At 43.9% G+C, this 23,526-nt stretch overlaps 1 long non-coding RNA gene across 1 annotated transcript in view; it reads left to right on the top strand.

Annotated features, from left to right (window-relative positions):
• Positions 1 to 300: 300 nt before the first annotated feature.
• LOC129481792 (uncharacterized) overlaps positions 301 to 23,526 on the top strand; it is a 229,261-nt gene continuing 206,035 nt past the window's right edge. The window contains exon 1 of the long non-coding RNA XR_008657509.2: positions 301 to 395. This is a non-coding gene — a long non-coding RNA (uncharacterized lncRNA). The remainder of the gene's footprint in view (positions 396 to 23,526) is intronic.

Raw genomic sequence — 23,526 nt, 5'->3', positions numbered from 1 at the left:
CCGGCCTCTCCACGGCACCCGGTACCCCGGCCCTCTGACACCCAGTTCTGCCTCCTCGGCACCCAGTTCCCCGCCCCCCCCCCGCCCCAACAACACCCAGTCCCTCGCACCCAGCACCGTCCCCGCCCCACCAACGGCACCCAGTCCCCCACACTTGGCACCAAGTCCCCCCGCTCCGCCACGGCACCCAGTCCCCCGCCTCCGCCAAGGCACCCGGTCCCCCGCCTCCGCCAAGGCACCCGGTCCCTCCCCGCCCCCCGCTACGGCACCCAGTCCCCCGACGGCTCTCGGTCTCCTCCACGCCGAGCCTCGGAGAGCAGCGGCTTTGCTTTTCTGGCTGAGGTGCCCAATAAACATCTCTTAAACAAAGGAGTGCGCAAGTGAGATAACATAAGGTAAGTGCTTGCCACTATACAAATGCACAGAAAGGAAGATGTTATTATTTTACTTCAGCCCCATATTTAATTATAAAGCATTTGTGAGCAAAGCTGATTAACACTGATTTCTAATTTCTAGTGTGAGACACGACGCTTGGGAGACAAGCTGTAACAGGAGACGTGGGGCTTATGTTTTCGGTAGGTGAGATTTAATGTACACAAGGGTAAGAGTGGGAAACAAAAGTAACTCGAAGTTAAATATGGTCATTTTGGTTAAATTCTACGGGTTCTGGGAGGAGGGCAATACCATTTCCTGCTGAGGTGAGTTTGCTCAGCCATTGCCATAATCACAATCGTAATAAAAATAACATTAATAACTACAGTTGATCGAGCTCTTTGAGGCGGACATCGGGTTAGGCATTTTGGATCCAATTTCTCATTTAATCCTCACGACCACCTTAAGGGAGCGCATTTTACCCGTGTTTTACGGGAGACTGAAGCTTAAGAAGCAAGTTAACCTGCCCAGGTCACGTGGCCAGGAAGCGACAAGGTCAGGTCAGAGCCACAAGAGGGCGCTCTTCCCCTTTCTATTCTATGTTGTCCTACGGTTCCCGCTTTTCCTCGTGGGCGCCTTCCACAAATGTAAAAACCCCACATAAACATCTTGTTTCTCTGTCTTCCTCCTCCTCCCCAGTGTCTCTCTCTCCTCTCAGTCTGTTTGTCTCCTCTCAGTTTCTCTCTCCCTTTCCTTACTTGTTTTTTTATCTCTCTCTTCCTCCTTGTTTTCTGTTTATCTATTTCAGGGGATGGGCAGCCTTGGGAATATGGGCTGTAGGTGGGAAGAGAACATTTCTGGAACTGAAAATTATGCTACATCTGGTCTAACGGGAAGCAACATTTTTGAATGTGGGAGTCTTGTAAAATCTAGATGTTGGTTATCAATACACATGGGATGAAACCGTAAAGCTATGAGCAGCCGTGGTGAGTTGTGGCTGAGAAGCCACCTGGGGTGTGTATGAGCACATGCATTTGCAAGCTTCCCTGGAGCTTCCTCCAGCTTACTCCTGGGTTCTGCCTTTCCCTGATTACACTTAGGATTGAAGCCTCATTCACCTCTGTGTATTTGCTCATGCTTTTCCTGTCACTGGTGTTAATTTCTGCAGTCTCTCTGCATGTTTAACTAAGTTCTACCTCTTTTTTTTTTTTTTTTTTTGAGACTGAGTCTTGCTCTGTTGCCCAGGCTGGAGTGCCGGGGTGCGATCTTGGCTCACTGCAACCTGCGTCCCCCAGGTTCAAGTGATTCTCCTGCCTCAGCCTCCTGAGTAGCTGGGATTACAGGTGCACACCACCACGCGGGGCTAATTTTTTCTGTTCTTTTTTTTTCTTTTTCTTTTTTAGACAGAATCTCACTCTGTCGCCCAGGCTAGAGTACAGTGGTGCAATCTGAGCTCACTACAACCTCTGCCTCCCGGGTTCAAGCGATTCTTCTGCCTTAGCCTCCTGAGTAGCTGGGACTACAGGTGCATGCCACCATGCGCGGGTAATTTTTTTTGTATTTTTAGTAGAGATGGGGTTTCACATTGGCCAGGCTGGTCTCGAACTCCTGACCTTGTGATTCACCCCCCCCCCCCACCTTGGCCTCCCAAAGCGCTGAGATTACAGGCATGAGCCACTGTGCCTGGCCTAATTTTTTTTTATTTTTAGTAGAGACGGGGTTTCACTTTGTTGACCAGGCTAGTCTTGAACTCCTGGCCTCAAGTAATCTGCCCCTCCTTGGCTTTCCAAAGTGCTGAGATTGCAGGTGTGAGCCACTGCACCTGGCCAAAATTCTACTTATTCTTTATAGAGGAGTAGTACAGGCTGTTTCTGACTGCCCCTTCTGTAAGTAAACAATCTAGTTTCGAATTGTCAGTTGATTTAAAAGTGATAGTTTTCAAATCTTCATTGAGGCATTTTGTATCCATTGATTCTTCCTGCCAGAGTTTAGGCTTCTGAAGGGCACAGACTCTGTCTGCGTTATGCATTGAAGCCTTTCTGTGTATCCTTACTGGGCCTTGATGCTGGGTAACTGCATGATTCTAATAACCAAACCTGGTGGCACATCCGAATCAGCTTTTCCAAAATAGGGCTTTCTAGACCTTCACCTGGAGATTCTGTCTAGAGGTGTTTGGGCTGAAGCCTGGCAACTGTGTTACATGAACAGTTGGCCCCCATCCCTGGGGCATCTGCCTCTGCTGCACTGATGCCTTCCCCAGCTCACATCACGGCTGCATGGGGCCAGAGGGGGTTCCCTGTGACGCTTGCAGAAAAGCTTGGGTCTGCTGGTAAGAGTGGAAAGGACTGCTGCCTGCTCCAGAGTGGCTTTAAAGGACAGTGGGGAGGGAGTCTTCCTAATGAGCAGAGCTGTGAGCAGTATCCTTGTTTGTCCATCTTGTAGAGGGAGAAGGGGCCCGAGGTCGCCTACATGGACTCCTGGGGAGTGGTGAATGATTTGGTTGCAAGTCTGGAAAGGGCAGGAGTGGAAGATCTGAGAGCAGGAGTCAGGGTGAGGTGTGGATGAACCTACAGGAGTGGGCAGAGAGCGCTCAGATCTCCCTGCTGGCCATCGATACCCGGCTGAGGGGGAGCACAGCAGAGGAGTCTCTCACCAACCGGGTGGACAAGACGACTCGTCTGGTAGACGCCCGCCAGCCTCTGCCCTTGGTCACTCCAGTGCTCATGTTACCGGAAAGAGATCCTGATCCAGATCCCAAGACAGGGTCCTTGGATCTCGCACAAGAAAGAATTTGAGGCTAATCCATAAAGTGAAAGCAAGTTTATTAGGAAAGTAAAGGGATAAAGAATGGCTACTCTGTAGGCAGAGCAGCCTGAGGGCTGCTGGTTGGCCATTTTTATGGTTATTTCTTGATTATATGCTAAACTAGGGGTAGATTATTCATGAGTTTTCTAAGAAAGGGGTGGGCAATTCCCAGAACTGAGGGTTCCTCCCCTTTTTAGACCATATGGGGTAACTTCCTGACGTTGCCATGGCATCTGTGAACTGTCATGGCGCTGGTGGGAGTGTCTTTTAGCATGCTAATGCATTATAATTAGTGAATAATGAGCAGTGAGGTCACTTTTGTTGCCATCTTGTTTTTAGTGGGTTGTGACCGCTTCTCTACTGCAACCTGTTGTATCAGCAAGGTCTTTATGAACTGTACCTTGTGTGGACCTCCCATCTCATCCTGTGACTTAGAATGCCTAACCTCCTGGGAATGCAGCCCAGTAGGTCTCAGCCTTATTTTACCCGGGGCCTATTCAAGATGGAGTTGCTCCGGCTCAAACACGTCTGATGCTCACACCACGGGCCCATGGCTGGAAGAACTACGGTAGTGGGGATAGAGGCTCTGTAGAGGGCCAACAGCAAGGGCCCCCTCTGACCAAAGCTGGTTCAGTTACTGCCACTGCTGAATACCCGACCTGTTGATGGCAGAGAACGAAGGCGACCCCTTGGTATGGTCCCACTTCTTGGAGAGTCTAGCTAGACATTTGCTGGCAAGTTGATTCCATCAGACCTTTCTCACCCTGCAGGGGACAGTGATTGATTCTTTTTTGGAGTTGATTCCATCAGATACCGTCAGTTTGCCCTTCCTATGCCTCTGCTGGTATCATCCAAGGGTTCACAGAGTACCTGATTACTGACATGGGGTTCCATGTAACAGCTTTTCAGATGAGAAGCCCATTTCACAGTGGAGAAGGTGTGATACTAGCACCCGGCACAGGGTCCTCTGGACCTACCACGCACCACGTGGCCTGTCAGCCTAAAGGAGGATGCAATGGCCAGTGGGCCTTTGACCCCTCAGCTGGAATCAGCTTGTGGTAGATGTCCCTTGGATAGGGCCCCCGGAGACATCCAGGGACTCTGAATGCAGGTATTTCCATAGAGAACAGGAGGCTGGAGGAAGCAGGAGTTCAGGCCTGGTAGCGTGTGTGCAGTGGGACACTAGATGTCTCAGAGTGGGAATCTGTATTTTTAAAGGCTCTTAAGGCATGCCAGGTACTCTCCTAGGGTGGAGAACCACCAGGGAGTGGAAGGAGGATGAAACAGGGAGGAGGAAGAGCTGGTTGTGAGTCCTAGAGCCGTCACTTGCCCAAGGTGACCTCCCTTCGTCAGGCTGAGGTGAGGATCACAGTTACTGACTTACTCGTTTATACTCTGTTCTCATTAGAACTGGGATCAACATATCAGCTAGGATCACCGTGTGTGAACCATTATTAAATGAGTTAATATACATAAGGTATATAAAACCGTGCCTCAATTGTGCAAGAGCACTATACAAGGATTAGCTATTTTTATGCAAGTGATTGTTACTGTCAACAGAGGTTGAGGCACGGAGGCAGTCACTGATGAGGGCCAAAAATGCCTAATTCTTCCTGTCCATTGGCTCCTTGAGAACCCAGCAGCAGGCAGCAGGATGACCATTTCTTGCTTTCTTTTTTCTCTCCAAACTTTTTATTTGGAAATAACTTCAAACTTACAAAAACTGCAAACATAAAATAGTGCAAGGAGCATTTATATACCTTTTACTGAGATTCACACATTGGAATGTTTTACTCCCGTTTGCTTTATTGTTCATGTTCTTTTTTTCTTTTTTTTCTTTGAGATGGAGTTTCGCTCTTTTTGCCCAGGCTGGAGTGCAATGGCGCGATCTTGGCTCACTGCAACCTCCGCCTCCCAGGTTCAAGCGATTCTCCTGCATCAGCCTCCCAAGTAGCTGGGATTACAGGCACCTGCCACCACGCCCGGCTAATTTTTTGTATTTTTAGTAGAGATGGGGTTTCACCATGTTGGTCAGGATGGTCTCGATCTCTTGCCCTCGTGATCTGCCTGCCTCGGCCTCCCAAAGTGCTGGGATTACGGGCGTGAGCCACCGTGCCCAGCCCTGTTGTTCATGTTCTTTATCTTTCTTCCTATCTCTCTAAATTTGTGGAATATATACATACATATTTTTATATATAGATACAGATGTATATCCACATATAAATATTTATTTATACTATCGTATATTATATATGCATTCCCATTTTTTTTTGGAATTAAAGGTGAGTGACATCATGGCTTTTAATCCTCAATACTACATTATACCAAATACTAAATTATAATACCAGGAATACTAAATACTACACAAAGGATGATGTCTTATATAACCACAGCACAGTTGTCAGCCTCACACATTTACACTGATGATGTTTTTTCCAGCATTTTTCCCTCCGGCACAGAATCCCCTGTAGGGTCAGGCTGCATTTAGTTGTCCTGTTTCTTCAGCTTTCCTTCATCTGGAACATTTCCACAGCCTTTCTTTGTCTTTTATAACCTTGACATTATTGAAGGACACTTCCCTTCCCCCTGTTGTTTTAATAGGATGTTCCTCATGTTACATCTGTCTGGTGTTCCCTTGCAAACAAGGTTGTGCGTTCTTGGCCGCCATGGGTCCTGTTGTGCAGGGCCGCTGTTCCTAGTAAGGCAAGAGTGCTGGTGGCTGAGGAGCCCAGGGCTGCTCTTGCTCACGTTCCTGACAGCACCAGAGAGGTAGTCAGCAAAGCCAGAAGGGCAAATAAAGCCATAAGCTTCAGGAAATCTTGGGTGTCATTCCGTGTAAACAATACGACTGGACGAACGGAAAACTAGGCAGCTGGAAGCACTGTCGGAAATTCAAGCCAGTAAAACCAGGCTGAGCAATGTCATTCCACGATTACAGCCAGCTGCACATTTCAGTGCTAAAATGTTTGATTTCTGAACAATGACACTCACTAGTTATAAAATAGATGGGATTGGTTTATGCATATTTTATCTCTGAAGTTGCTACTGTCATATCCATTTTACAAATAAGGAAACTGAGGCTTGGGGGTCAACTACAGTAATGCCACATGGCAAGCATTGGCGCTAAAGCTAGAATCCAAGTTTTTGTCTAAATACCCTGTGCTGTCTCCATGAGAGCAGTGCTTTGCATGAGAAATCCTCAAGTTTTAGTTTGAGGGAGGTGGGCTGTAAATCAATGTGAAGCCATTGATAAACACTGATTATTTACAAATGTTACTAACGTCCTGGCCTTTTTTCTTTTCTTTGCTTTTTTTCTGTTTTCTTTCTTTTTTTTTTTTTTTTTGAGACAGAGTTTTGCTCTTGTTGCCCAGGCTGGAGTGCAATGGTGCGATCTCAGCTCACCGCAACCTCCGCCTCCCAGGTTCAAGCGATTCTCCTGCCTCAGCCTCCTGAGTAGCTGGGATTACAGGCATGCGCCACTACGCCCAGCTAATTTTGTATTTTTGGTAGAGACGGGGTTTCTCCATGTTGGTCAGGCTGGTCTCAAACTCCCGACCTCCAGTGATCCACCTGCCTTGGCTTCCCAAAGTGCTGAGATTACAGGCGTGAGCCACCGTGCCCGGCCCCTGCTTTTTTCTTTAATCTTCACTCCTGACAAATCATAGTGAAATGTCTTGGGTTCATTGTCTTGGGAAGTCCAAGGTCTAGGGCTCCCTTTTGATGGAGGTGGAAGGCATTTACATGGTGAGAGGGCCAGTGGATACCATCTCAGGTCTCTCTTGCTCTTCTTATAGAGCCACCAGCAGTCCTACTGAATTAGGGCCTCATCCTTATGATCTCATTTAACTTTAGTTACTGCCTAAAAACCTATGTCTAGATATAATCCCACTGGGAATTATATTTTCAACACATAAACTTCTGGGGACACATTCAAACCATAGCATGACCTTTGATTTTGAAGGCTGACCTGGATCTGTCCGATGTGTCCTCATGGCCAGACTCAAGTCATGCATTCCTGGAAAGACTTCCAGAAAACGATGCTGTGCTCTTCTTGATGCAGAATGTAGATTCTTCCCTTGGTGTTACCTTGACCACTTTGTCAAGTTGGTTTCTGTCATATTTCTCCTCCAAAAAGCCACTGTTTTTTTCCATTGTGATTAATGAGTATTTTGTAGGGAGATATTCTGGCATTGTACCCATCATCCTTAGCAATTATTGACATCTTCCTCTATCATGGTTGCCACATCATAGAAGAAGATCTATAATCTCCCATTTCTGTCATCCTATCTACCTTTATTAGCTGGCATTCACTGTAAGGAAGGGCTTTCCCTTCTCACCCACTTGTTTATTTATATCTTTAAGGCCTCATAGATTCTCATTTTATCCAATGGATTGTAAATCATCACCATCATTATTCATTTCAAAGGTCAAATTTTCCAAATTTGGCCAGTGTAACTCCCTTCAAGCTGGCTCCCAAGTCCTTTTGACATGTCTGTATCAATCTTTGAACACTTCTTTACTTTCTGAAACAAGATATTCCAAACCCACCTTATACTTTGTACTTATTTATTTAATTATTTATACGCTAAGATCTCATTGATTCCCATTTTATTGAATGGCTGTAACCCACCACTATCATTATCTATTTTAAAGTAACTGCTATTTTACCTCTAGTCTCTTTTCCCTAAAATTCATCCAATATTTTCACCAGGTTAATCTTCTAAAAGCATAGCTACTGTCCTTATTTTTTGACCATGCTGGCATCTTTGAAGAAGCAGGAAAAAACCCAAGCTTCTCATCCAGCATTCAAGACACTCCACACTCTGTCCCCATCTGCCTTGGCCATCTAATTTCCCAAGACTCCCTGATGTGTTTCTCCATGGATGTTATGAGCACCTCCTCATCCTCTCATCCTCCCTTCCTCCCTCCCTTCCTTTTTCATCCCTTCCTTCCTTCCTTCCTTCCTTCCTTCCTTCCTTCTCCTTTCTTCCTCCCTCCTTTCCTTTTCCTTCCTTCCCTCCTTCCTTCCTTTTCCTTCCTTCCTTCCCTCCTTCCCTCCTTCCTTCCTTTTCCGTCCTCCCTCCTTCCCTCCTTCCCTTCCTTCCTTCCCTCCTTCCTTCCTTTTCCTTCCTTCCTTCCTTCCTTTTCCTTCCTTCCTTCCTTCCCTTCCTTCCTTTTCCTTCCTTCCTTCCTTTTCCTTCCTCCCTTCCTTCCTTCCTTCCTTTTCCTTCCTCCCTCCTTCCCTTCCTCCCTCCCTTCCTTCCTTCCCTCCTTCCTTCCTTTTCCTTCCTTCCATTTCCTTCCTTCCTTCCCTCCTTCCTTCCTTTTCCATCCTCCCTCCCTCCTTCCCTTCCTTCCTTCCCTCCTTCCTTCCTTTTCCTTCCTTCCTTCCTTCCTTCCTTCCTTCCTTCCTTCCTTTTCCTCCCTCCCTCCCTCCTTCCCTTCCTTCCTTTTCCTTCCTCCCTCCCTTCCTTTTCCTTCCTCCCTCCCTCCTTCCCTTCCTTCCTTTTCCTTCCTCCCTTCCTTCCTTTTCCTTCCTTCCTTCCTTTTCCTTCCTCCCTCCCTCCTTCCCTTCCTTCCTTCCTTCCTTCCTTCCTTCCTTCCTTCCTTCCTCCCTCCCTCCCTCCCTCCCTCCCTTCCTCCCTGCCTCCCTGCCTTCCTCACTTCCTTCTTTCTTCCTTTCCATACTTATCTAGAAAATGCAGTGTGTCAGGCACTGAACTAGGCACTGAGGACACAACAGTGAATGAAATGAAGTTCTTGCTGTCATGAACTTTTCCTGGAAAGAGACAGTAATCACACAAATACATATGAATCAGGTAATAGTAAATGTTGTGAGAAAGAATAAAGCAGAGTAAGGGGATAGAGTGAATGGTGCGTGATTGAGGGTGTGTCTATCTCTCTTTCTACCTGTGTGTGTGGATGCACAAGTGATACTTTACACAGGGCACATCTAGAACTTCCCTATCTTCACACCACCTCTGCTCATATCATTCCTTCTATTTGGCATTTTGTTCCTTGTTGATACTTGAGCTTGAACTTCAAGAAATAAGATTTTCCAATCCTCATGAGATCTTCTCTGATTGCCCCAGACCCAGTGATCCTTCTCTGAACAACAACAAAAAGCAAGTAGAAAACATGGGTCTGTATATAGAGCATGTTATATTGAAGTGATAAAGTTACACTGCCAAGCATTATAATTTTTATATATAATATTATAATTATATATTATATATAATATATATATCTATTCCTCTTTCTATCTTATCTCTCTCTCTACCACATAGTAGATGCTTGATCAGTTTGAATTAAAACATAAATAAAAGGACCCGTGAAGATGAGAGAGATGGGAAATATGGCGGACTTTTAGAAGTTAGTGAAAAGATGATTGTAACAACTTTTTCTAGAACCTTCGGCTATGATCTCACGCAACTGCAGCTTCTGCAAGTTTGAGGATTCTAGAGCTAGGGTTTTATTTTCTAATTTCATAGATGGCAGATGACTGAATGACAGTTTCACATCATATTTTCATGTCAACTGCTCTTGATGGTTATTTCTGATTGATTTTACACCCTGGTGAATTCCTGCAGCAGATCTTTTTTGAAGTTTATTTTTTATTTTATGTTTTAAGTTCCTAGGGCACATGTACAGGCTGTACAGGTTTGTTACATAGGTAAACATGTGCCATGATGATTTGCCCTGCAGCAGATCTTGGAAAAAAAGAATTGCCATGTTAGAATTCAATGATGTTAGCCTGAAACAAGCAAGGAAGCAGACAGGCATATAACCAATCAACACGGCCTCCTCCCTGCTATCGCACGTTCTTTTCTTTTTTTTTCATCCCCAAATAAACATAATACTTGTGACGTTTAAAGTCGAGGTCAGATACTTTCTGCTTGATGTAGCGATTCTCTCAGGTTTTATCTGCGATTCCAGCGCGGCCGGTGAAGAGGGCGATGGTGAATTGCACCAATAATGCTGTAGGTGGCGCTGTGTACTTGATGCATGTGGCCGGCGTGTCTCGAAGATTTCTCTGGAGAACGGATGGCGTCTGGCATCGTTTTAGTTAAACGTGATCTGTCGGTTTAGTTTCTGTGGAGCAAGTCTGAGAAACAGATTAGCCAATTTCTGACCCTAAATGGAAGGTCAGCCATTCTGTGCTCAAATGTAGCATTCGCCGTACCCTGCATGATGTCTCGGGCTGGGCATTGGAATGATGCTCATAGGCTGTGAAAATGACCCTAAGGTGTTTCTTCCGAGTCTTTTCCGGGGCGTCTTGTCTGGGTTTTGTACATGGAAGCAGAAACTACATTAGAGTCACATTCTAGGCCTCTGGAGGTTGGGGGAAGGTTGAGTTGAACGTGACTCATCAGCTATCTTTAAGCAGCAAGGCCGTTTGGTGCTTTCACTGATGTAGCTCAATTTTTCAATCCAATATTGCCCTTTAAAGTGGGCCCCTGGTTGAATGAAGTCTTTATTGCCCCCATCCCATTCCCAAGTTTTTGGAGCTCTTTCTTTGTTAAAAACCTTTATGACCATTCACGAAAATTGGCCTAGAGGCTGTGTGATTGTGTGCTGCAGATCACCTAATACGGGAAAATTGGGTGCTGAGTGGATCATTTGTCAGCCAAACCGCAGGATCTCAAATTCCTTAGTTAAACTTTCAGATTTCAGGTTTTAAAAAATGAATTCGTGTCTTATTTTTACAGATTTTGAACATGTAGAATTGAGAGAATTGAAGAGCACCTAAGAACTATGGACTAGATGACCTCCTAGTATATGACAATGCTAATTCCCTAAACACATTTACTAAAGGCATATCTGACTTCAGGTGTCTCTTCTATTTTCTTATATTTAAGAAAATATTCTCATGTATTTATATTGAAGGGAATGAGAGGATGCTTCCTATCACATTTCTCTAGTGAAGTTATTAAAGATGAATTTGAATATTTTTACCTTTTTCTGTTGTTTTTAGATGACTTCCTCCTTTTGCTTGTGACCAGTATATGGCTCTATGGCTTTCCTTGAGTTAACAGGAGTTAGGTTGGTGCCTCTCAAAGTAGAAGGTTAGTTCAGTTTTGCCCTGGCCTGAGGGGAAATTTGAGCTGTTTTTTCCGGTCCCACAGGAGAGGAGGATGGCTGATGAAGGTTCTTTCCCTCCACCTAGAAAGATTTAAAAAGTAATGACCTGTCTTCGTCTGTTTTCTGTTGCTGTAACAGAGTACCATGAACTGGGTACCACCCTCCCACACCATCCCTACTCTCTGCCTCTGGATCTCTGAGAACCTTACGTTATGTGTGAATGTGTGTGGAGGGGAATTGTCCACTGGAGTCGTCAGATAATGACAACGACTGGGGGCTCACGTGGGCATCAGTCCTGTGGATGGTCACTGGGCAGTGTGCTGGCTACTGTTGATCAAAGGTCCTGCCCAGATGGCAGAGGGAAGGATGACTAGTGTGACTCCTCAGCTCTGGCCATGTAGAGCACTGATGGAGTCTGGAGTATCTGACTATCTGTAGCACTGACTCAGGTTGTTTGTCTCCCTGGTGCTGGGGGTGGCTGCTTAGCAGATGTGGGGTGTGGGGGTATGTCTCTGGATGCTGTCTGTTTGTGCTTCTGTCCACACGGTCTCTCCAAATAAAGGCCCTTTGTCAATTGTCCTCATCACTTTTCTTTCATTGCTTTCATTCTAGGAGTGGGAACAACTGTGCCCAATCGCATATATTCTTAAATCTTTTCACCATATTCTTGCGAGGTAAAAATTGCTAGTGCTCACTCATACGTGGTTCTCCTTTCCTCCCTGGCACAAGTGAAGATGAAACTTACCAGCCCATCTTGTAGTTAGGTGGAGCCATGTGACCTGTTCTAGCCAATACAATTTGAATGGGAATACTGTTTCCTATTTCCAGGCTGTTAGGGACTGAATTGTCTCACCCCATCCCCTCAACCCCAATTTATATGTTGAAGCCCTAACTTCAATGTGATTGTATTTGGAGACAGAGTCTTTAAACAGTAATTAAGGTTATAATGGTGAGGCCCTAATCCAATTGACTGGTGTCCTTATAAGAAGAGGAAGAAACAGTAGGGATCTGCACACTTCATGTGAGCACACAGAGAGTAGGTGGCCATCGGCAAGCCACGGAGAGAAGCCTCAGGAAAAACCAAATCTCTCACACCTCGATCTTGGACTTCCAGCCTCCAGAGCTGTGAGAAATAAATTTCTGTTGTTTGAGCCACCCAGTCTACAGCATTTTATTATGGCAGCCCTAACTGGCTGATATACAGGCCAAGGAATTTAACAGTGAGTGTGAGTTCTCCATTCTCTCTTCCTCTCTTTATTGACCTTCAGGGGATCTGTATTACAGATGATGTTGCTAAAAGCTAGAATGGGGAGGCCCAACCCAAATAACTTTTCTTGTGCCAATCCACTGATATTTCTGGCTCAGTTTTGCTGTAGTATAGCCCGGCATTCATCAGGCAGACCAACTCAACCTGGACCTTGCCTTTGAAAACAAAAGCTAAGCATGTGACCATTTGGCTCTACAGTTCCATGGGATGAATCCTCCTTCAGGCAATGGATGCCTCCTATTTGGATGCATGAATGGGGTTGACTCACAACATAACTGAGAATATCAAGCTGAAAGAGTTGGTTAATTGATTGCAATATTATAGTGCTACAATTACATAGGGCCCCAAGCAATCTAAGAGGTTTCCTTTTAGTGTTCAAACAGCCCTCCAGATCTCAGAGACCTGATGAGATGCTTGAGGTGGAGGTCAAAGGCAAGATGGGCCTCTGGCTTTTCTCTCTTTAATCAGAACAAATCTACTATTATCTGTGTATGGTTTTATGTGAGACTTAATTTAAATGAAGAGTCCTGTTGCTAAAGAAAATTTAAAAATCACTCTGGTGTTTCCATAGTAAAAGAAATACAGATTTTATGAGTATATGATGTTCTTGGAGCTTGAAGTTTAGCTTGATTCAGCCAGAGCTCTGTATTGATGCCTTCAAGATCATAAGCCTCAGTTCAGCTCAGTTCCTTGATCTAGTTGATCTGAAAAACTCTCTGACTCAAGGAAATAGATTTGCACAAAGTGCAAGAGTCATTGTAGGTCTCCATGTGTTAATGTTTTAAAAAGGTATTTATGAAAGACACCAATGGCATGTGGTGATACAGCAGTAATGGTAAAACCATATCCTGAAAAGACACCTATGTGTTTCAAATGCTGCTACTCCCCATTCTGTGCAGACATGTCTAGTTGATCACAGAATTTATTTCTGCAGAGCCCAGATATAGCCCTACAATTCTTCTCAGTACTCTGTTCTATGCAGCCCCTTCCCACTAATTCATGTTAACACATGAAATGAGACCCCGTTTATCATCTTTATGCATAATTAATAATGATTTGGGGTTTGCTCATCTATGTCTTTGAATGCTGGGTTATAGAGCTGTGGTTGAGTTGGTCACTGAGTGATCAGTACTTCTTGAAGCCCATAACACACATGATAACCATATTTTTAAAACTTAAATTAGGGATGTATTCTATCTAAAGATCCTAGTGAGATTAATGTTTGAAATGAGAATGTATCGATCAGGACCCTGGCTTTATTTAGCTTTTTAGGTGGCTCCAGTTCTTTCTCAAGACCTCTCTCTTGATTTTAGCTACAATTTTTGTTTGTTTGTTTTGAGACAGGGTCTTGCTCTATTGCCCAGGCTGGAGTTCAGTGGTGAGATCCATCTCAAAAAAAACATATATATATATATATGTGTGTATATATACACACACATAACACTATGAAGTAGAGTAAAATACAAGTAGGTTAGAAAATTGTAGCTGAAGGCTGGGTGTGGTGGCTCATGCCTGTAATCCAGCACTTTGGGAGGCCGAGGTGGGAGGATTGCTCGAGCCCAGGAGTTTGAGACCAGCCTGGGCAACATGACGAAACCTCGTCTCTACAAAAAATACAAAAATTAGCCAGGTGCAGTGGTGCACGTTTGTAGTCCCAGCTACTTCGGAGGCTGAGGTGGGAGAGTCACCTAAACCTGGGGAGGTTGAGGTTGCAGTGAGCCATGGTTGTGCCACTGCACTCCAGCCTGAGCAACAGAGTGAGACCCTATCTCAAAAAGCAAACAAACAAACAAGAAAACTGCAGTTGAGAGAAAGGTAGGATGAAGTGGGATGGGAGGTTAGGCACACACTGCCTGCTTTGTCCGAGGGAACTTGTCTGGGGCTTGGGCATACATTTGGCTTTAAGATGTTTAATTTATTTTATTATTTTATTTTATTTTATTTTATTATTTTATTTTATTTTATTTTTTGAGATAGAGTCTTGCTCTCTCTCCCAGGCTGGAGTGCAGTGGCACGATCTCGGCTCACTACAATCTCCACCTCCTGGGCTTAAGCAATTCTGCCGCCTCAGCCTCCTGAGTAGCTGGGACTACAGGTGTGTGCCACCACACCCGGCTAATTTTTTGTATTTTTAGTAGAGACGAGGTTTCACCATGTTGGCAAGGCTAGTCTCGAACTCTTGACATCTAGTGATCTACCCACCTCAGCCTTCCAAAGTGCTGGGATTACCAGCGTGAGCCACCGTGCCTAGCCTTTAAGATGTTTAGTAGCCAACACAATAAGAGAAACATGAGCAGTTAATGCAAGAGAGAGGAACCCATGTCACTATTCCTATTCATGGTGCCAAGTTCAGGGTAATAATGTTCCTCTCATGGGCCCTCAAAAATGTAACAAGCCTCATCCTCAACAACCCTCACTGTTTGGTTTTCTAGGGCTATTTCTTTTAATATGCTTCAGTGTAGGCTGAGGCTTGGGGCAGCCCCCCAATCCAAAAATATGTCCACAAACGTGAATTCAAAACATATACGGGATAGTGTAAGATGTCAGGAAGCAATGCCCTTTAGTAAACACGTTGTGTCCACTGCCCCACCCCCATCACTGAGAATGTTGACCTTGGAGATGAGGGTTTCTCAAGTCTCCTTAAAAGGGCTGAGGAATCTACCAGTTCATGATGTGTGGGGCCACGGGGGCAGCAGTAAGGGAGAACACCCTGAAAGAGAAGGTTTACAATTTCTCCATGAGGGAAATGAGATTTTTCTCACCTTACTCCTGCTAGTGATTTTTAAACCAAGTCATAAAATAAATACAAATGTAAGAGAAAAAAGAAAGGAGAGAAAACTTAAGCAAAATAATGAGGGAAGGGTAGAAGTTTAAGAGAATATTAAAAATAAAGCATTGATACTTGGTAAGAGAAAGGTAAAGGGAAAGGAGCAGGATAAATATTACAATCAGAGGATAAAAGCCCAGTGCAGATAAAAGGTTAAGACATAAAGCCACCGTGAGAGATACAATAAATAAGTTTTAAGATAAGAATACAGAAGAGTGACATTACTAAAAGAAAATGAGAGGAGTGAAAAAATAAAGCTAAAATTAAATCCAAGTTAAAAAATTAAGACACTATGAATAAAAGTTAAAAAGCAAAATAAAAATTAAGAATTAAAAAGTAATGACGAGATAATAAATAAATTAGATTTAAGATAAAAGATGAAATAATATAAACCAACAAGGTAAAAGGTTAAATACATCAAAGTGAAAGAGATAAAAGATTAAGAGGATAACAGACTAAACCCCATGGGGAGAAATGATAAAAACATAAAAGTAGATGGTTTTGAAGCTTAAGTACAAGATTAAGGAATTAAGAATGCTCTTTTGGGTGTTAATACTTTAACAAAGAGGATTAAGAGAAAAATATTTTAAAAAGAAAATAAAAGAAGCTTGAATTTAGAAAAATAGATAATAAATCAATCCAGATAAAGGAAAGGAAAATTTAAATTAGCACAAACCAAGACAATAAAATTCTCAGCAATAATTACACAGAAAAAAAGCTAAAAAAAAAACCAAGTAGGAAACCCAGAATGTTTCCATGGTAAACAAATACCCAACGACTTCAAAACCAGCATCTATTTACTACAAATCCCCAGCCTGGGCCTTGGTCCCCCCACTGGAGAGTCCCCTGTTGTAGTACTAGTGGCATTTATGGCAAGATGAAAGAGGCCAGGCATGCTATGAGATGCCCTTACTTTTTCCTAGAAGCTTGCAATCTCTGCTTTCACCACTTTCTTTTGCAGTAGTGAAAGGATGGTTGCTCTGTAACTCAACCAGCTGGGGTTGGGGGTTCTGGCACAAGAAGTTGCCATCCCAAACTATGCAAACATCTTGGGCAAAAACCACATGGGAAAGTAATTTGTTCTTCAGAGAAGGAAGGAAAAGTTGGCAGGGACATGGGGGATAGGTTTGGGGTTGAGGGTTGGTGAAGGTGGGGATGGAGAGAGATCAGAGTAGATTGAGGGAGGAATAAGAGGTAGCTCTTCTCAGTGAAATAGGAGTTGAGGTCATTTTCTGAGAGTGAGAGGGTGAGACTGAGGATGACTAGAATGAAAATGATTGGGTGCAACTGAGGGGTGGGGAAGTGCCTTGCAACCCAACCCTTCACCCCTATTTGGGACCCAGCTGTGATTGGACAGCCTGACTTTGTCTAATGTTACCAGGCAAAATCACATTTCAGTGCTGGTTCTCTTACAAAGTAGGGTCTCAGTGGGTGGAAAGCCAAGAGCAATTTGGATCCTGGGTTGTTAGTAAAAGCAGAATTAAGTGGTGGTTGATCAGAAGTGGTTGATCTTGGGAACTACCAGGCCAGAGGGGACTGGTTGAGTGGAGAATGGGGCTGAATACTTGCTTCAAAACAGTCTTAGTAAGAGAGGGGATTGTGGCCCTAGGGAGAGGTAGCAGTTGGATGGGAGTTTCAGAGCTAGAGCTTACACTTTGATATTTTGGAGATAAAACAGGCTCATGCTCACACAATACATGAGGGTGTTTGAAGGCAAGGGAGACCATTGGGATGTTTCAAGACCATGAATGATATTCACATCTCTGAGGATGAAGGAAGGGTATATTGACAGCAAAGTCTGGAAAGTCCTGAAGAACGTAGGGGAGAGGTCACATGGAATAATTGATTCAAGAGGATACAAGAGGAGGTGGTGAAGTAGATTAAGGAGAGAGAAATATATGGATTTTTCCTTCTGGTTTCTCGAACTGGAGTGAGTAGGAGAAGCAGCGGTCTTCTTTGGATGGCATGGGAAGGGGGAAAGTAGGTTTCAGTTTAGGGAGACGAAGTAGAAGGGGAGAGGAGGTAGGATCTGAGAGGCAGATGGACTCAAAGAATCTTTCTTCTGATAAGAGCATGGCTGAAGAGAAGAGAAGACTTGACTGAGCCTGGGGAGGGAGAGAGTAGAGTGGAATAGAGATAAAAGGAGTCTAAAAAGAGAATGTACAGAGTTATTTGAATCTACGACAGCAATTGTGGGTCACTGGGACGAAGAGACAGGCCTTGATAGTGTGGTGGGGAGGGATAGAAGTGTGGGGAGTGTTGAGAGGAGTTTATTTACCATTGGACAGTTTAGTGTAGCTTATCACATTCCAAGTTTTGATATAAACACTAAGGATTCTACATACACTGCATATACTAGTAATTCAAAGGCAGGGGTTTTTATTGCTTTTTGTGGGGGGGAAGGCGTGGGTGCTACTGGTAGAGGCCAGGAGGTGGGCCATTTCATAACCGCTTCCAAGTTATGGTGGTTTACAAATATAGTTGTGGCTGGGTGTGGTGGCTAATGCCTGTAATCCCAGCACTTTGGGAGGCCAAGGCAGGTGGATCACCTGAGGTCGGGAGTTCGAGACCAGCCTGACCAGTATGGAGAAACCCCGTCTTTACTAAAAATACAAAATTAGCCAGGTGTGGTGACGCTTGCCTGTAATCCCAGCTACTCAGGAGGCTGAGGCAGGAGAATTGCTTGAACCTGGGGGGCAGAGGTTGCGGTGAGCCGAGATCACACCATTTGCACTCCAGCCTGGGCAACAAGAGCCAAACTGTCTCAAAGACAAAAACAAACAAACAAACAAACATACAAAAACCAACCACACACACAAATATAGTTGCAACCTAAGATAAACAGTTCTTTGGTTTGAATATTGTTTGACCCTAGCAAAAGTCATGTTGTCTTGGTCCCCTGGGTAAGGGTGATGAGAGGTGGTGAGACCTTTAAGAGCTATTTAGGTCATGAGGAATCTACCCTCATGAAGGGATTAATGCTGTTTCATAGAAGTGAGTGAGTTTTGCTCTTGTGGAACTAGATTTGTTACTTTGAGAGTGGGTCGTTATAAAGGGAGGCTGCTTCTCGTGTTTGGTCTCTTTACACACTACAACTTTCCTTTCTGTTTTCCACCATGAGTTGAAACAGCATGAGGTCCTCACCAGATGTGGCCACCAGATATTGGACTTTCCAGGCTCCAGAGTCGTGAGCCAATTAAACCTCTTTTCCTCATGAATTACCCAGTCTCGGGTATTCTGTTATAGCAACAGAAAACAGACTAAGACAAACAGTGAAAATTAAGGGGTTAAGAGTAATTAGGAAGAGTACTGGTTTGAGACTCAGGACACCAAATAGGTTATTACAGATAGTTGGTTTGCTAATACTGCTGCCAAAGTACCTTTGATTCCCAGCATATTAGACAATAGATATAAAATATGCCTGTGTGCTGAAAAAATTTTCGGGGGCAATAGCTGCTGGCAACTCTTCTGTAGGTAATTACAACACAAATTCTCACACATTTGCTTAGTGGATGGCCCATCAATGATGCATAACAATGATGATTTTTTCTGGTTGGATGTGTTAAATTGTCAGCTATCAAACATTTTATATGTGAGACTGCTGGGAGTGATGAGATTGCAAGAGCTTTTTCAAAGCATACCCTCCACAGGAATATCTCAGCATCCTGTGCACCATCTAGCATCCGTTTCCGTGAAGGATAAGGAATCTGGGCCATCAATTTGAATACCAATTAAGTGGCTTAAAAATGTCCTGGTACATGTATTGATCCAGAATAACCTGGCTCCAACAAAAAAAGCCTTTGCCTACGGTGGGAATTTAAATGCATTTGTTAACCAGGGTTCCAGGATGCCCTGGGAGTATGTGGGAAGGGGGCAAATGACCTCTTTTGACATTGGTCCCCTAAGGGAGGGGTTGAGAGAACCTGCTAGTGTACCAATGCGTCATCCAGGACTGAGCAGCTGCTGTTGATGGAGAGAGTGGGCAGGGGTCAGCACTGATGCCTGAGGTGCTGACCTGAATCCTTCTGTTGCATGTCCAGTGACACATGTCCAGCTTCCAAGTTGGTTTCCAGTCAGCCCTAATGCCCATATTCATGTCTTTGTGCAATCCCTTCCCCTTGAGTGTGGCTGGACCTGGTGACTTGCTTCTTCTGAATAGAATGTGGCAAAACTGATGAGATGTCACTTCTGAGGTCAGGTTACAAAAAGACTGGCTTCCTGTCTTGCTTGCCCTTTCTTGTTGTCTTGCTTTTTTCCTTTAAGGGAAGCCAGCTGCCCTGTTGTGAACTTCTCTGTGGAGAGGCCCACACAGCATATAACCTAGGGAGGCTTTGGGTCAGCAGCCAGAGAGGAGCTGAGGCCCTTAGTCCAACAGCCCTCAAGGAACTGGATCCTGGTAACAGCCGTGTGACTGAGCTTAGAAGTGGATCTTCCCCCAGTTGAGCTCTGAGATGACTACACCCTTGTGAGAAACCCTGAGCTAGGGTCTTCATTTAAGCTGCTCCTGGATTTCTGATCCACAGAAACTGTGAGAAATATGTGCTTATTATTTTTTTTTGAGACGGAGTCTCGCTCTGTCATCAGGCTGGAGTGCAGTGGCGCGATCTTGGCTCACTGCAACCTCTGCCTCCCGGGTTCAAGCGATTCTCCTGCCTTAGCCTCCTGAGTAGCTGGGATTACAGGCACGCACCACCATGCCCGGCTAATTTTTGTGTTTTTAGTAGAGATGGGGTTTCACCATGTTGGCCAGGATGGTCTCTATCTCTTGACCTTGTGATCCACCCGCCTCGGCCTCACAAAGTGCTAGGATTACAGGCGTGAGCCACCGCGCCCAGCCAAATATGTGCTTTTTTAAGCTGTCAAATTTTGGAGCAGTTGTTTATGCAGCAATAGATGATAGATAGCTAATGCAGATACACTTGTTTACCCTCATTGAAGAGTACTTATTGCAAGGCCTTAGTAGGGTGGCATGTTTAGTCCTGCCTCCCCTCATTAGTGATATAAGCTACTGTCAAGTGCAAGGATACTCTTTGCCACGGGTGTGAATTAATCTTTGGATAGCTTTACTATTTTACCTTTAGTGCTCATGAGACTATCATAGCCAACAACCTTCACAGCATCAGTCATGGCCTTGTGTCCCTTGCATGCTGAGGTGATAAAATGTTTACAGACAAGCATCTGAAGCACATTGAGAATAATGAATTTTATCCAAAGCTACCAACATTCACAGGTTACCTTCACAATCAACGGTAGCCTACTAATTTTGCAACTCACAGTTTAGACTTGGAGTACATGTAAGTTTTACATGATATCTCATGAATTTCCACATGGTTCTGCACATTTTAGGACACTCATCATCCCCTCTATTTGAGATCTATCCACTCAAACATTCAGAAGCAATCCATCTCAGACTCTTCCCTCTGCCTAGTCATGTGAAGATCAGGTTTAGTCAGGAATGATGCACTGGGACACTTGGTCTTGGTGGCTAGGGTTATCAATAATGGTGTCTGCATCCAAGGATTGTTTCTGATTTTAGCTCTAAGGATATACAAGCTGCAAGCAGAACTTGTTAATTGCTTGCAGGATCTGAGAATTATGTAACAAAAGAAACCTCAAAGATTTTACCTCCTTTGAGTCTATATGCTAAACAAGCATGAGGTGTCATGGGAGGGGATAGTAGAAGTAGCAAAAACTTGAGAGTTAGATGAATCTGAGCATCGTTACTTACTAGCACATCACCTGGGGCATATCACTTATTTTTCTGAGCCTCAGTTTCATAATCTATAAAATGGAGATAATATCTAATTTGAAGGATTGTTATGGTTTGTTTAATAAGGTTGCAGGAGAAATATTCCACACACGGCTGCCTTGTGTTGGAGATGGTTTGAGGAAAGTAAAGAAAAGGGACTTCCTCAGCATTTGGGGAACGTTAAAGGTTTTAAAGCAAGTGAATGATGTGATCACATTTATATGTTACTGATACTCTGGAGATGGCATAAAGGATAAATTGGAGGAGGGAAAAGACTGCAGATAGGATACCAGTTAGGATGACTTGACAAGGTTTCAGTTTGGAGACATGAAGGATAAATTGAAATTTAAAGATAATATGCAATTATTAAAATAATTAAATATTTTCAAGCAAAAGTGGCAATCATCACACGAAGAGCTTCCGAATACATCCAGACTCACCAGTTAGTATTTTGCCACCTTGGCTTTTGTTCTCTTTCAATCTATCTGTTTATATAAAGCTATTATTTTTTCTAAACCATTTGATAGTAAGCTGCAGACCTGCTGCTCCTTTACCTACAAATGCTTCAGCATCGATTTCCTAAGAACAGGGATGTTCTTTACATAACCACAGTACAATGACCAAATTCAGAAAATTTGACATTGCAATAATGCTATTATCTAATACACTTTCCATATTCAAATTTCACCAATTATCCCAATAATGTCATTTATCGCTACTGTTTTCTCTGGTCCAGGATTTAATCCAGGATCATGCATCGCATTTAGTTATCACGTCTTCTTAATCCTTTAGCTTGGGACAGTCCCTCAGCCTTTCTTTGTCTTTTTTGACACTGACATTTTTGAAGAGTACAAGCCAGTTATTTTGTAGAGTGTCCCTCAATCTGGATTTGTTTGATGTTTCTTCATAATTAGATTTTCATCCATTTTTGGCAGGAATATAATAGAAGTACATCACACCAGGAGCCACTTAATGTCAGATGGTCTCATTATTGGCTGTGATAGTAACTTGATTAAGGTGGCATCTATCAGGTTTTTCCACAAGTTACTATTTTCTCCTTTGTAATTAAAGAGTTATTTTAGGGAGCTGCTTCCCAGCCATTTGCTGAGAATTTATTAAGTCCCAGGAGATATTTGATACTTTATATACTTTATTTCATTTAACAAACTATGAGGAAGTTTATTTTGTTTTATTTTTTCACATTAAAAACAGTATGTATTTTATTTTCAAGCATACAACAAACACCAAACTTTTCCAGTGCCAGTATGCTTTCCATGAATTGAAGTTTATTTTTGTGTTACCCTCTACTCTTCCTCCCTTGTTTCACAGATGAGAAAACTGAGGCTTGTCTAAGGTCACACAACATGGTTGTCTGTGATCCAAAGTCTGTGTTCTTCACTCATACAGTGTCTCTCAGGAGCAGTCAAACATCTAGAGCTCTCAGTGCCCAGACAGTGCACACCTCCCATCACAGGTAAACCTGTGGCCATGAAAGACACAGAGGACCCTCAAATGCCTATTAGTAAGTGAAAGAAGCCAATCTGAAAAGGCTGCACATTGTATGATTCCAAATATATGATATTCTGGAAAAGGCAAAACTAAGGAGACAGTGAAAAAGGTCGGTGCTTGCCAGGGATAGGGGAGAGGGAGGATTGAATAGATGGAGCATGGAGAATGGAGAGCAGTGAAGCTACTGTGTGATACTATAATGGTGGATACATGTCATTGTATGTTTGTCCACACCCCTGGAGTGTATAGCACCAAGAGTGAACCCTAATGTCAACTGTGCACTCTGGGTGGTTGTGATATGTCCATGAAGGCTCATCAGTCATAACAAATGTACTGCTTTGGTAGAGAGATGTTGCTAAAGGGTATGTGCCCCATCCACATACCCAACTCGTTCCTATAAGTGCTAATGTACCGCTTTAGTGGAGAGATGTTGCTGTGCATGTGTGGGGGCAGGGGGTGCTGGAAAAATCTCTGGACCTGCTGCTCAATTTTGCTGTGAACCTAAAACTGCTCCTAACAAATAAAGTCTATTTAAAAAAAGAGAGTGGGGCTGGGTGTGGTGGCTCTCACCATAATCCCAGCACTTTGGGAGGCCGAGGCAGGCAGATCACTTGAACCCCATCTCTACTAAGAATACATAAATTAGCTGGGCGTGGTGGTGTGCGCCTGTAATCCCTGCTACTCAGGAGGCTGAGGCATGAGAATCGCTTGACCCCGGGAGGTGGAGGTTGCAGTGAGCTGAGATCGCGCCTCTGGACCCCAGGCTATGTGACAGAGCGAGACTCCGTCTAAACAACAACAAAAACAAAAAGAGGGTGGATCCTGATAGAGGTGTTTTTATTTTCCTCAGTGATCACAAATTATCTTGAAATGTTTCAACTATTGCTTTCAAAATAATGAGTTTATATACTCCAG

This window comes from Symphalangus syndactylus, chromosome 5 (assembly GCF_028878055.3).
Source record: "Symphalangus syndactylus isolate Jambi chromosome 5, NHGRI_mSymSyn1-v2.1_pri, whole genome shotgun sequence".
In the NCBI taxonomy this organism is placed as follows: domain Eukaryota; kingdom Metazoa; phylum Chordata; class Mammalia; order Primates; family Hylobatidae; genus Symphalangus; species Symphalangus syndactylus.
The sequence above is the reverse complement of the archived record's forward strand: the minus strand, read 5'-3'. Positions and strand labels throughout refer to the sequence as shown.